General features: G+C 39.9%; 1 protein-coding gene across 1 annotated transcript in view; it reads left to right on the forward strand.

The window, feature by feature from the left end:
* The window catches only part of LOC124796348 (transmembrane protease serine 11G-like), a 288,019-nt gene that overhangs the window by 160,228 nt on the left and 112,381 nt on the right, over positions 1-15,410 (forward strand). The gene's annotated exons all lie outside the window — the stretch shown is intronic.

Here is a 15,410-nt window from a genome sequence, read left to right on the forward strand (position 1 = left end):
TACTTATTCCCCTGTCTTCAGGCCTGCCTGTATATAGACAGACAACTTTATACACTGTGCAGACGTGAAAGGGGGCTCATTATCGCAAAAGGTCCAGCCTCGAAAGCTTCGTGATAGAAATGTTTCCACGTAGTTGAAGGAATATTCTCGCTTATACATTCCTAAATTAACAACTGCAGTTTTACAGGAAATTCGGAAGATGTTCTGTCTTGAGAATATTGGTCGTCTCCTTGCACGCCGTAGCGAACACTTACGTAGTTATCTACAAAACCAATGGTAGCGTGAGCATATGGTACAAGTTCAATGGAGAAGGAAAAAAAAGGCTTCAGATAGTAGTGTAATGGTATAAGGAAGTAAATCTTTGATTGGTGTGAGTCAGTCTTATATTTATTTACATTTTACGAGACAACACAGTTATTTGTATATTTCAAAGGAGTTAATGCACTAAAATCTGAAAGCTGCATTGATGTTCATACTTTACAATAATGGGTCGAAAACTAGTCACACATCGGTGTGGTTGTATCTGATTTATAAAATTTCGTAGAAATACTCTTTTAAAATAGTTGGGCAACTTTTTTCAGTCATAGTCTTAAAACTTGTAAATGCAACCACACCAGTCATAACATTACACAACCCGTGTGCTTCTTATTTATTTATTCGAATGAACTTACAAACGTTGCAATAAATAAATTAAAAATTACAATAACTATTACAAACTTAAACTAAAGGAATAGATATCTATTTCGACCACTGCTCTTTTTTATGGCCCAGTATTTCGGTGGTGAGGCCTTGGACGTCTTTTAATGCACCCCTGAAGGATGTATCGATGCAAACCAGGGGTAGATGGGCGACTGTTTCCTCTTCAGCTCCACAATGGTAGCATTGGGGACGTTCTGAAGCTCCCCATTAAGTTGGGCTCTTGTTGCAGATACCGTGCTTTCTGCGAACCCTGTTGATGTTGCACCGCTGCCTTCCGGGAAGACAGAATCTTGATACCTTCCGAATAGGATATGTCACCAGGTGGGAGTCAGTGACATTCCTATCTTATCGAAGTGATGTCCAGTGATTACTTACACTGAAGTTGTTGAGCCGGCCGGTGTGGCCGTGCGGTTCTAGGCGCTTCAGTCTGGAACCGCGTGACCGCTACGGTCGCAGGTTCGAATCCTGCCTTGGGCATGGATGTATGTGATGTCCTTAGGTTAGTTAGGTTTAAGTAGTTCTAAGTTCTAGGGGACTGATGACCGCAGATGTTAAGTCCCATAGTACTCAGAGCCATTTGAACCATTTTTTGAAGTTGTTGAGTTGGTTAGGCGATTCTTACAGATGGATACCTGACCTCATTCTCTGCTGCTGCCATTTAAGGAAATCTGTATCGACGTGAATGGGAAGGGATGGATATGGCATTACATTTTTCCATCTGTGATATGAGGGATGCCAGCCTTCTAGATGGGAGAGGTGGTTTTTTTTTCTGGCTCGTTTGATGCAGCCCGCCACGAATTCCTCTCCTGTGCCAACCTTTTCATCTCAGAGTAGCACTTGCAACCTACATCCTGAATTATTTGCTGCGTGTATTCCAGTCTCTGTCTTCTTATAGACTTTTTAGCCTCTACAGCTCCCGCTAGTACCATGGAAGTTATTCCTTAATGTTTTAACACATATCGTGTCATTCTATATCATAACTTCTTATCAGTGTTTTCCGTATATTACTATCCTCGTTGATTCTGCGGAGAACCTCCTCACTCGTTATGTTATCAGTTGACCTAATTTTCAACATTCTTCCGTACCACCAAACCTCTAATGTTTCTATTCTCTTCTGCTCCACTTTTCCCACAATCTATTTTTCAATACCGTACAATGCTGTGCTCCAAACGTACATCCACAGAAATTTCTTTCTTAAATTAAGATTTATATTTGATACTAGTATACTTCTCTTGGCCATGAATGCCCTTCTTGCCTGTGCTAGTCTGCTTTTTATATCCCCCTTGCTCCGTCCGTCATGGATTATGTTTCTGCTTAGATTGTAGAACTCCTTGAATTCATTTAATTCGTGATCAGCAGTTTTGATCCTAAGTTTCTAACTGTTCTCATTTCTGCTACTTCTCATTACTTTTGTCCTTCTTCGATTTACTCTGAGTCCATATTCTGCATTCATCAGGCCGTTCATTCTATTCAGCATATCCTGTAAGTCTTCTTCACATTCACCGAGGACAGCAATGTCATCAGCGTATCTTATCATTGATATCCTTTCAATGTAAATTTTAATCCTACTCTTGAATCTCTCTTTCATTTCCTTCATTGCTTCTTCTGTGTATAGCTTTACCAGTAGGGACGAAAGACTACATCCCTATCTTACAACCTTTTTAATCCGTCCTTGGTCTTCCATTCATTGTTCCCTCTTTGTCCTTGTATATACTGTATATCACCCGCCTTTCTCTACAGCTTATCGCTATTTTCTCAGAATTTCGAACATCTTGCACCAGTTTACATTGTAGAGCGCTTTTTCTGGGTCAACAAATCCTATGAACGTGTCCTGATTTATCTTCAGTCTTGCTCCCATTATCAACTGCAATGTCAAAACGGCCACTCTGGTGCCATTACCTTTCCTAAATCCGACTGGTCGTCATCTACCACATTCTCAATTTTCGTTTCCATTCTTTTGTGTATGATTCTTGTGATCAACTTGGATGCATGAGCTGTTAAGTGTGCAACCTTCAGAACTGTGAGGTGCATTATCACTCAGTAATAGTAGCCACTGGTTCGGAATGTTCTAATGAGACTTGGGGATGCGCTGATGACAGAAAGCATGGATCACATTTCAGTGGTGTCGGTGGAGTCTATCAGCAGGACGGGTTTCACTAGACATGGCCTGCACCTCAATAGGTATGGGAAGGGGGGGTTGGCAAAGCTTATAGGTGACAGCATTGGTGGGGTTGGTGGGATCACTCATGGGAAAATTCCTGCAGTAGTGAGTGTTAGAGCTGCACCTTTTTTAGATTGAAGTCAGCTGATAGGTATTCCTGCTTAAGGGAAGTCTCTGTAACAAAGGGACCACTTTTGACAAAGCTTAGGTATGCGAGTAATGAGGGAATTAGTATATTTCATCAAAATATACAAGGTATTAGAGATAAAGTTAGTGAACTGCTTATAGATGTTGACTCTGAAATTATTGGTATATCTGAACACTTCTTAAATAAGGAGGCTTCCTTTACCAGGATACAGGTTGGCTGGCAGCTTTTCGAGGTGCTCTTTGCGGTGTGGGGGAGTAGCCATGCATGTGAAAAACAGGATCCCATTTGAGTCAATTGATGTTTCAAAGTACTGCACTGAAAAGGTGGTTGAATGTTGTGCAGGTGTGGTTAAATTTAACGGAGCTAAACTTCTAACTGTTGTTGTTTATAGATCCCCAGACTCTGATTTCACAACATTTTTGCTAAAGCTAGAGGAGGTTCTTGGTTCACTTTATAGGAAATACAAAAAGTTAGTTATTTGTGGTGACTTCAATATTAATTGTATAAGTGATTGTGCAAGGAAGAGGATGCTGGTAGACCTCCTTAATTCATATAATCTTATGCAAACCGTATTCTTTCCAACGAGAGTGCAAGGGAACAGTAGAACAACCATAGACAACATTTTTGTTCATTCCTCGTTACTAGAAGGGCATTCTGTTAGCAAAAAGGTGAATGGCCTTTCAGATCATGACGCATATATTTTAACTCTAAAAGATTTTTGTGCTGCAACACGTGTTAAGTATAGTCATCAGCTGTTTAGGAAAGCTGATCCAGTTGCTGTAGAGACCTTTCTAAACCTTATCAAGGAACAAGAGTGGCAAGATGTTTATAGCGCTGATACAGTAGACGATAAATATAATGCTTTTCTCAAGACTTTTCTCGTGCTCTTTGAAAGTTGCTTTCCGTTAGAACGTTCAAAACAGGGTACTAGCACAAACAGGCAGCCTGGGTGGCTGACTAGAGGGATAAGAATATCTTGTAGAACAAAGTGGCAATTATATCAAAACGTTAGAAACAGTCAAAATCTAAATGCAGCAGTCCATTACAAACAGTATTGTAAGGTGCTTAAAAATGTTATTAGGAAGGCAAAAAGTATGTGGTATGCAGATAGAATAGCTAAGTCTCAGAATAAAATTAAAACCATATGGTCAGTCGTAAATGAAGTGGCTGGTCTGCAGAGACAGGTCGAGGATAGAGAATTAGTGCGTAGTGGGAATGTCCGTGTTACTGATAAGTCGCATATATGTACAGTATTTAATAATCACTTTCTGAATATAGCAGGTGAACTAAATAGAAACTTAGTCCCAACAGGGAATCATATAGCGCTCTTAGAAAAAAGTGTTCCGAGACTGTTACCTGAAATGCTCCTCCATGACACTGACAAGAGGGAGATTGAGTTAATAATTAAATCACTAAAGACCAAGAAGTCTCATGGATATGACGGGGTATCTAGCAGAATACTGAAGTATTGTTCTATGTATATTAGCCCAGCACTTAGCCATATCTCTAACTTTTCCTTTAGGAGTGGTCGGTTTCCTGACCGATTAAAGTACTCGGTAGTAAAGCCACATTATAAAAGGGGAGACACTGGTAATGTTGACAATTTTAGACCTATTTCTAAGCCATCGGTGTTTGCTAAAGTTATCGAGAAGGTTGTATATACAGGGTTACTGGAGCATTTAAATTCACATAATTTGCTGTCAAATGTTCAGTTTGGCTTTAGAAATGGTTTAACAACTGAAAATGCAATATTCTCTTTTCTCTGTGAGGTTCTGGACGGATTAAATAAAAGGTTGCGAACGCTAGGTGTTTTCTTTGATTTAACGAAGGCTTTTGACTGTGTTGACCACAAAATATTACTGCAGAAGTTGGACCATTATGGAGTAAGGGGAGTAGCTTACAATTGGTTCGCCTCTTACTTTGAGAACAGAAAGCAGAAGGTAATTCTCCGCAATATTGAGAGTAGTAGTGATGTTCAGTCGCAATGGGGCACTGTATGGCTCACTCCTTCTATTCTGTCGAGGAGCTCCTGGAAGAGCTAAAAAATTAAGCAAATTCCAGTGTTACATTGTTGATTTTCTTTATTTAAACTTACGACTTGTCACCTGAATATGTTTTTTTTATATTTCATTTTATCTGTTTCTAATATCGTGTTATAATTTCATGTATTGACTCGTTCCATGACCATGGAGACTTCTCCTTAATTTGGTCCCACGTAACAATAAATAAATAAATAAATAATAGTTCCAGTTATTGTTAGCATTGCTTGGATTCGATGTGTGAGTATGGTATAGCAATTATTGACCCAGATAGGAGCATAGTATTCTGTGGTTAAGTGTATGAGCGCTATTGTGATAATTCTTAAAGTTTTGGCGGTAGCACTCCACGAGCGAGTGGCCAACTTCTTAGTCAGGTTAGTTCTAGTTTTGATTTCAGCTAATAACTTTCTCAGGTCCTTTATGAAGGTGAATGTTCTGTCGGAAATGACACCGAGGTATGTAGGGTGTGGACTATGTTTCAATGTAACCCTGTCGTAGTGAAGACATGAGTTCTTTGAGAGTCTCTGTTGTTAAGTTGAAACGACGTACTGTAGTTTTGTTTGAATTCGGCTGGAGCCCTTACTTCCTGAAATATTCACTAATTGTGCCAAGGTCTTCTGTCAGTATATCCTTAGTTTGGGCAATGCTCGAATTTTAGATACCAAGGCACACTCATTTGTACACATAACGTTCCGAGATTTGGTAGTAGTACATCTGGGATGAATATATTAAACACTAGCGAAACCGGCAATGCTTCACAATTGTTAAATATATATGGGAACTGGATACACGACATGATCTCCTTGTCCCTCTCTCCCCCCTCTCCCCCCCCTCTCTCTCTCTGTCCATCTGCTTTTCCTCCTAGCTCTCTCCGCCGCCTCCTCCCTCCTCTCGCTGTCAACTCCCCCTTCCCTCTCTCTGCATCCACTTCCTCACCTCCCTCCTTTGTCTACCTCCTCTTTCCCCCTACCACTGAAATTGAGCTTCGTTTAGTGTTAAGGCCAAAGAAAACTTCACCGAGAACTCAAGTTGCTAAAAAAAATTGGGTAAATTCGTTGAAATCATTGCTATAAAGGGTACGAGATATCTCTCCGTCTGTGAGGATTGTAGCTTCAATGATAGTATGTCACATATTTTTAACCTGCAAACGGTAGGGATTACGAAGTTTCAGACGATACGAAATCCGTAGTATTATTCTAATCAGAAGGCGATAAGCGATACATAAAACATACATGATTTCTATCAAATCCGACTGTGATGAAGAAAACAAAACAGTACATAGTTATGTGTACAAGATTAGTTTAAAATTATGTATAAAGAGGAAGAATATGTATGGAAGAAAAATTTCTTCAATAGCCCTGCTATTGTAGTTAAAACTGACTGCAAGAAATAAAAGGAAATTGCACAGTTTCACCACACTGCACGACACAGCATTTGCCTTATCACAGTTGGTTCTAACAGAAAACTTGTACATTGCTGATTAAAGTAATGTATAGCCCATGTCTGTTTGAATGATTATTAAAGCATCGTGCAAAAATTTGAAGCGATTTGGTCATAACTTCCAATATAACATGATTATTTGGACAGACAAAGGCTATATATGTACTGCCAAAATTTGAAGTCAATCAGTCATATGACCGACTCACTAAACACTTTTGGAATATATATATAGCCCATGTCCATCTAAATGTTTATTTGAATATTGTGTTAAAAGGGGGATATGTCTGCCTCAAAGTTTATTACAGTATTGTGTAAAGTTGCGAAATAAATTGGTCAACAACTTTTTCAGATATTTGCTATGAACTTATTTTCCGTTTATATATTATTATATTTAAATATCATACATATTTAAAAATGGAACCTATGACAGTATTGTGTAACAATTCGATTTTTACCAACAACTATTCCCCTTTTATGCAGTATATGTTATTTATATACCATATATATTTAAATAAGTAGCTTAGGTCTGTCCAAACATTTAATAATGGAAAGATGTGAAGTAAATTGATCAAGTAATTTTATGTTAAACAGTCTCTTGTCTTTATATAGTAGTGGAAGTACCATATGTATATCAAAAATACATAGCTTGTTTATGTCCAAATGTTTATTTGAGTCCCTTGAAAAGAAACTGAAGCAAATCGGTCAAGAACTATTTGATATCTTTCGTAACAATGATATATATGTTTGTGTGTGTGTGTGTGTGTGTGTGTGTGTGTGTGTGTGTGTGTGTGTGTGTGTGTGTGTGTGTGTGTGTGTGTGTGTACATATTTACAGGGTGATTATAATTGAAGTTAAGCTTTCAAACCGCTCTAGAAATAACACCACCGGTCAGAATGGCATCAAATTGCAACTAAATATTATCGGAGAAGGGGGAAAACGTATGGCAGAAGAAAAATAAATAACTAAAAAATGTAGCAATAGATGGCGCTGTAAGCATCGTAATATAATAGTGGTCGACTACAAATGATAAATGAATCATACAAAAATGCCTAAAGTGTACCTTTGACATTAAACAAACTGCACTACTCACAAGGGAACCTCCCAATCGCACCCCCCTCATATTTAGTTATAAGTTGGCACAGTGGATAGGCCTTCAAGAACTGAAAACAGATCAATCGATAAAACAGGAAGAAGTTGTGTGGATCTATGAAAAAAATAAGCAAAATATACAAACTGAGTAGTCCATGCCCGCATAGGCAACATCAAGGATAGGGTAAGTTCAGCAGCGCCATGGTCCCGTGGTTAGCGTGAGCAGCTGCGGAACGAAAAGGTCCTTGGTTCAAGTCTCCCTTCGAGTAAAAATTTTACATTTTTTATTTTCGCAAAGTTATGATCTACCGATCTGTCCGTTCATTGACGTCTCTGTTCACTGTAATATGTTTAGTGTCTGTGTTTTGCGACCGCACCGCAAAACCGTGCGATTAGTAGACGAAAGGACGTGCCTCTCCAATGGGAACCGAAAACATTTGATCGCAAGGTCATAGGTCAACAGATTCCTCCACAGGAAAACACGTCTGATATATTCTATACGACAAGGGTGACGGCATGTGCGTCACATGACAGGAATATGTTGTCGACCCACCTAACTTGTACACTTGGCGAATGAGTAAAGAGATTCTTATACCTTGCCCGATTTAGGTTTTCTAGTGGATGTGATAATCGCTTCCAAAAAAGTTATGAAAACGTAAGTGTGTGTCACATAAACTGCAACAAATGAATGCAACAGTTTCACAGTCGCACAGTTTTCCCTGTGCTCTGTCAAAACATATGTTTTTAACGTTTACACATTTTTCGGACGGACGAACAGATAATAATTGTCTGAAAATAAAAATTTAAACCTTTCTTTTGAGGGAAGACTTGAACCAAGGACCTCGCTTTCCGCAGCTGCTCACAGGACCACGGCGCTCCTAAGCTCACGTTTGTCCTTTATGTTGCCTATCTTGCACATGGACTACTCAGTTTGTATATTTTGCTTATTTTTTTCATAGTTCTATACAACTTCTTCCTGTTTTCTCGATTGATCTGTGTTCAGTTTTTCAAGGCCTACCTACTTTGCCAACTTATAACTAAATCTGACGGGGGTGCGATGGGGAGGTTCCCTTGTCAGTGTGCATGGGTGTACAGGTGTGATACCGTTAGTTACGTAAGCCCATCCACTACGGCAAGGTCATATCACATCAGATGGGAAAAATCGATATTTAATTGTCCTGAGGCCAAAAACAGCATAAAAAGCATCAATCAAAATCAAATCGGCGCAAAACATGTTCAATATACTGTCCACCGTTTTCTGCAATAAGTTGAAATCGAGAAACAGCATGTTCCAAAACTGAACGAAGTGTTTCTGGGATCACGTTCAGAATGTGTTGCGCAATGCGTGCCTTCAATGCAGCTAAGTTTGCAGTCGGAACACACAAAACACAACATCTTTCAGATAGCCCCACAGTCAGAAGTCACACGAATTAAGACCAGGTGATCGGGATGGCCAGGCTGTAGGGAAATGGCGCCTGATAATTCTAGCATTTCCGAAACGGCGCTTTAGCAGCTGCTTAACTGGATTTGCAATGTGTGGAGTTGCGCTATCTTGCATAAAAATGTTCCCATCCACACATCCACGCTGTTGGAGAGCTGGAATGGCGTAGTCGCGCTAAAGACACTCGTAGCGCTAACCAGTGACGGTACAGGTAACAGGACCGGAAGCACCTGTCTCTTCAAAAAAATTTGGCCCTATGATAAATGATGCCGTAAACCCGCACTACACAGTGACCTTTTCAGGATGAAGTGGTACTGGTTGATTTGCGTGCGGATTTTCCGTTGCCCATATTCGTCAATTCTGTACATCGACATATCCTGTCAGATGGAAGTGGGCTTCGTCTGTCCACAAAATCTTTCACAGCCAGTCATTGTCCACTTCCATGAGAACAAGAAATTCTAAAGCAAAGGTCTCTCTTGCTGGCAGGCCAACAGGAAACAACTTGTGCACATGGGTAAATTTGAATAGATAGCAAAGAAGGATGTTTCGTAGGATTTTACACACCATGCTCATGGGTATGTACAGTGTTCGGGCAATTCTCCATGCACTACTCATTTGCACACCATCACTCGTCTCCTCCTGCATTGCTGTGGCCACTACTTCCACTGACGTCAAATCAGAGGTCCCGAGTTCGAGTCTCAGTCCGACACACAGTTTTAATCTGCCAGGAAGTTTCATACTAGCACACACTCCTCTGCAGAGTGAAAATCTCATTCTGGAAACATCTCCCAGGCTGTGGCTAAGCCATGTCTCCGCAATATCCTTTCTTCCAGGAGTGCTAGTTCTGCAAGGTTCGTAGAAGAGGTTCTGTGAAGTTTGGAAGGTAGGAAACGAGGTACTGGCAGAACTGAAGCTGTGAGGATGGGTTGTGAATCGTGCGTGGGTGGCTCAGGTGGTAGAGCACTTGCACGCAAAAGGCAAAGGTCCCGAGTTCGAGTCTCGGTCCGATAAACAGGTTTAATCTGTCAGGAAGTTTCATACCATTGCACACTCAGCTGCAGAGTGAAAATCTCATTGTGGTCGAATTAATTCGTTTCCTCCCTCTACTAGGTTGCACAATAAAAGAACCCGTCTTTTCGAATTTCGGAATCATTTTCTACAGAACCATGGCAGTCATCGGATCAATTCCTTTTTTCAAACGCTTCAGTGTCCCGAACTCCTGCAGAGCGACGTGTGCACAGTCATCAGTCTTGTAATACAGCTTTACAGGCAGAGCGAGATCCTGCATTGAGACAGTCATGGCGAATGTCGCAGACGCGAAAGGAGGAAAAGCCGTGTACCTGGCGTGTTTATACCAACTTCAGTGCGCATGACAGGTATTTTCATTTATGTATCCTGACACATACAGCGCCATCTATTGATCAATTTTCGCACTATTTTTATTCTTCTGCCATACGTTTTCCCCCTTCTCCGATAATATTCCGTTGCAATTTGACATCATTCTGACCAGTGGTGTTATATCCACAGCGTTTTGAAAGTTTAACTTTAATTATAATCATACTATATATATATATATATATATATATATATATATATATATATATATATATATATATATATATATAACCTGGGTCTACCCTGCCCAAACATTTTTTAATCATGTAAACATTTGAGGTGAATCGGTAAAGAACTTTTTGAGATTTTTATCAACGTTTCCTCTGTGTGTATTATTATGCATATATTTACATATCATATATATTAAAAATATGTAACCTATGTCTATGAAACGTTTGTTAGAATATCATGTAAAGATCTGAAATAAATTTTTAGAGATTTTTGGTAACAATATTAAACATCAGCTTGTCTGTATACTATTATAGGTTTTAGATAGATATTTGTGTACCACATATAATAATAAAACCGTAGTGTGTCGCCGGAATGTTTATCAGAATATCACGTAAAAATGTGAAGTGAATTGCTTAAGTACTTTTCGAGATTTTTGGAAACAACTTGAAACAGTGTCCTTGTCTCTAAACGGTAGTGCAGAAGCTAGTCGAAGAGCTAGTACAGATCCCTGTGGTAGGCCATTTTGTAGGCTATGGAAGATACTTGATTTTCCATTGAGGTTACTTGGTAAAATCTGTTGCTGAACACCTCGTTGTGTAGATGGAGAAAGAAGTTGCAAAGAATAAATTGATACACCTTGAATAGTGGTAACCTTCCATACTATATGCCGAGGCTGAACTTAAATCAATAAACACAGCGGATGTTTCGAGTTGTTCCTGGAATCGTCTCTCCATGTAGGTTTTAAATGAGAGACCTGATCACAGCAGCTTGTTCCTGGCATAAAACCAGCCTGCTCTATTGGTATGTTATAGTTTACAAAATTAAAATTCTTTGTCGGCTTTGCTTCACATACACACTTCACTGTCGAGACTACATATAGTAAATCTAGTTTCACTCACAAAATATGTTCAAACTGGCAAGAAACCACATTAAAGCGGCATTCTGCTTAATGTCAACAGCTCCTCGTTAATAAGGGGGCTTTTTCTTGCTGCTCAGCACTGTATCTTGCACTCCACAGTGCAAGCTTTTTCATGAAGGTACATCAAACAAGTTTTTGATGGTCTTTTCATTCCATTTCACGTTTGACTTTGTGGTAGTATATGCATAATGGCCTCGATGACTCACCAGTAAACTGAGATATCTGGACGCCATGTTAACTAAATTGCCTGCATTTGTAAGTCAAAAGTACTGGAGAATGAATTTATGTACTTGTAAACTAAGCATGTATTTTCTTCATGATGTTCTATATATATATATATATATATATATATATATATATATATGTGTGTGTGTGTGTGTGTGTGTGTGTGTGTGTGTGTTATACATAAAAGGGAAACTTTGTTAGCACAAATCGCGAAAAGTGCTTGACTGATCCATTTCAAATTTTTACACAATACTCTAATGAACACTCAGACTGACAGAGACTATCAATTTTTAATATATAAATTTATATGTAATATGTAAAGTGGAAACGTTGTTATCAAATACCTCGAAATGTTCTTCAGATATTTATATAGATGAAGTTGAACGATTTACTTAGAATTTTTACATGATACTCTAATGAACATTTTTTCTTCTCTTATTGTAGATATTGACATCATTATTGTTTCCAAATTATGACAGATTTTTTTTCGATCTTGATTAGTGAATATTTACATTGTGAAGATACGCTTAAAATATCTAACTAGTAGTAGAGGTATCTGCGAGATGATTGCGAGTGAATACCATGTATTATTCTTACTGTTTGCTTTTTTGCAATCAATACTTTCTTTCTAAGAGATGAGTTACCTCAGAAAATTATTCCATACGACATTATTGAGTAGAAATATTGAAAAATATGTTACGAGGTTGATTCGATTGTTTCTAAGATTATCAATTAAACTAAACCTGTTTTCTGGTACCTGTGTATGTACCACATCACTCGTTGGTATGACTCTATTTGTTGTACAGAACTGAATGTAGCGTACTTTCTCAAAATGTAGGGAGAGCCCTTCTTCAGAAAATCACGTAATCATTCTTCGAAAATACTCATCAGTAATTTCTTCTGTAACGTTTTCTCCAATGGGATTTAGTATAACAGCAGTATCAACTGCAAAAAATACCAATCTGCTTGATGAAAGTGAAGTGGAATATCATTCACAAATACAAGGTGTCCCACATAAATCCAGTACACCTCGGACTAGTTAATCATCTCTAGTCAAATTGCTTGTGAAGTAGTAACACTGTCTTGAAAGTAAGCTAAACTGTATTTCGTCGGTAAGTAGAGCACAGGTGTGTGTTTGTGCATCAGTCGTTGTGAGAAGCTCATATTGTTGATTTGTTACAGTAACTGGTTAGTTTGCTTTAGAACAGCTAATTTATATTGTGGAATGTTTCGTGAAAGGTAGGCTCCATCAAGGAATGTAAAGAAATGTTTCAAACAAAGTATCCTGGTAGAATCTCCCCACGACCAGCACTATTCAAGATATGTACAAGTAATGGAGGTCTTTAGGATCTGTTCAGAATGTGCAGAGGAATAAGTGAACAGCAGTGAGGACCCCTGAAACTATAGACAGAATTCGCATCGACATTACGAGAAGACCTCGCAAGTCGGTAAGCAGGTTATTGCTGCATGTTGGTGTAGCCTGTGCATCGTGCCATCGGGTAGTAAGAGATGTGAAATTGAAAGCCTATTGTGTGAGTGTGGTGCAAGGGTTGAAATGTGAGGTTCACGAAAAGAATTCATTATTGTAACTGGTAGTAAAAGTCAGTTGCTAACGGTTACATGGATCCTTTGGTTTACTTCATGTCAGATGAGGCTTGGTTTCATCTGTCAGATTACGTGAATTCCCAGAATTGAGATACTGATGCCCAGAATTCAGAATTGAGAACCACTCACATATTCTGCATCAAGAGCCTCTTCACTCAGAGAAGATAGGTGTTTGGTGTGCGTTGTCCTCCATGAAATTATTGGCCCCATATTTTTCAAGTACACTTTAAAGAGCACCAGATATCTAAAGATCTTAGACTCTTTGTATGCATAATTAACAGATGCAAAGAAGCTGCACTTACTATTCCAGCAAGATGGAGCAATGACCTTCCAACCAAAGTATGGCGCACATCACCAACATATTCCCTGAAGACAGACTTGCCAGTAGAGGCCTTGGTTCCCAGCGTCCCTGGACTTACAATACTGGCCATTAAAATTGCTACACCAAGAAGAAATGCAGATGATAAACGGCTATTCATTGGACAAATGTATTATACTAGAACTGACATGTGATTACATTTTCACGCAGTTGGGGTGCATAGATCCTGAGAAATCAGTACCCAGAACAACCACCTCTGGCCGTAATAATGGCCTTGATACGCCTGGGCATTGAGTCAAACTGAGCTTGAATGGCGTGTTCAAGTACAGCTGCCCATGCAGCTTCAACACGATACCACAGTTAATCAAGAGTAATGACTGGCGCATTGTGACGAGCCAGTTGTTCGGCCACCATTGACCAGACGTTTTCAGTTGGTGAGAGACCTGGAAAATATGCTGGCCAGGGCAGCAGTCGAACATTTTCTGTATCCAGAAAGGCCCGTACAGGACCTACAACATGCGGTCGTGCATTATCCTGCTGAAATGTAGGGTTTCGCAGGGATCGAATGAAGGGTAGAGCCACGTATAGTAACAAATCTGAAATGTAACGTCCACTGTTCAACGTACCGTCAATGCGAACAAGAGGTGACCGAGACGTGTAACCAATGACACCCATACCATCACGCCGGGTGACACGCCAGTATGGCGACGACGAATACACGTTTCCATTGTGCGTTCACGGCGATGTCGCCAAACACGGATGCGACTATCATGATGCTGTAAACAGAACCTGGATTCATCCGAAAAAATGACGTTTTGCCATTCGTGCACCCAGGTTCGTCGTTTAGTACACCATCGTAGGCGCTCCTGCTGTGATGCAGCGTCAAGGGTAACTGCAGCCACGGTCTCCGCGCTGATAGTCCATGCTGCTGCAAACGTCGTCGAACTGTTCGTGCAGATGGTTGTCGTCTTGCAAACGTCCCCATCTGTTGACCCAAGGATCGAGATGTGGCTGCACGATCCATTACAGCCATGCGGATAAGATGCCTGTCATCTCGACTGCTAGTGATACGAGGCTGTTGGGATCCAGCACGGCGTTCCGTATTATCCTCCTAAACCCATCGGTTCCATATTCCGCTAACACTCGTTGGATCTCGACCAACGCTAACAGTAATGTCGCGATACGATAAACCGCAATCGCGATAGGCTACAATCCGACCTTTATCAAAGTCGTAAACGTGATGGTACGCATTTCTCCTCCTTACACGAGGCATCACAACGTGTCACCAAGCAACGCCGGTCAACTGCTGTTTATGTATGAGAAATCCGTTGGAAATTTTCCTCATGTCAGCACGTTATAGGTGTCGCCACCGGCGCCAACCTTGTGTGAATGCTCTGAAAAGCTAATCATCTGCGTATCACAGCATCTTCTTCCTGTCGGTTAAATTTCGCGTCTGTAGCACGCCATCTTCGTGGTGTAGGAATTTTAGTGGCCAGCAGTGTAACTTTGTGTGATTTTTGTTAATGGGGCATAATAAAAAGCAAAGTGTGTGCTGACAATCTTTGCACAATAGACGATCTTAAGCAGAACGTTACTAGAGAAATCACACCTGCTGAATTACAGCGTGTGGCTGGTAACGTCATCAAGCGAAATCAGCGATGCCTGGATGCCCATGGCCACCACTTACAGTATCTCTTATAAACAGGTAACTACATGTTTCTCAACGTTACTATCATCTATTCTTTTTTTAGTTAGTTCG

Source organism: Schistocerca piceifrons, chromosome 4 (genome assembly GCF_021461385.2).
Source record: "Schistocerca piceifrons isolate TAMUIC-IGC-003096 chromosome 4, iqSchPice1.1, whole genome shotgun sequence".
Lineage (NCBI taxonomy): Eukaryota > Metazoa > Arthropoda > Insecta > Orthoptera > Acrididae > Schistocerca > Schistocerca piceifrons.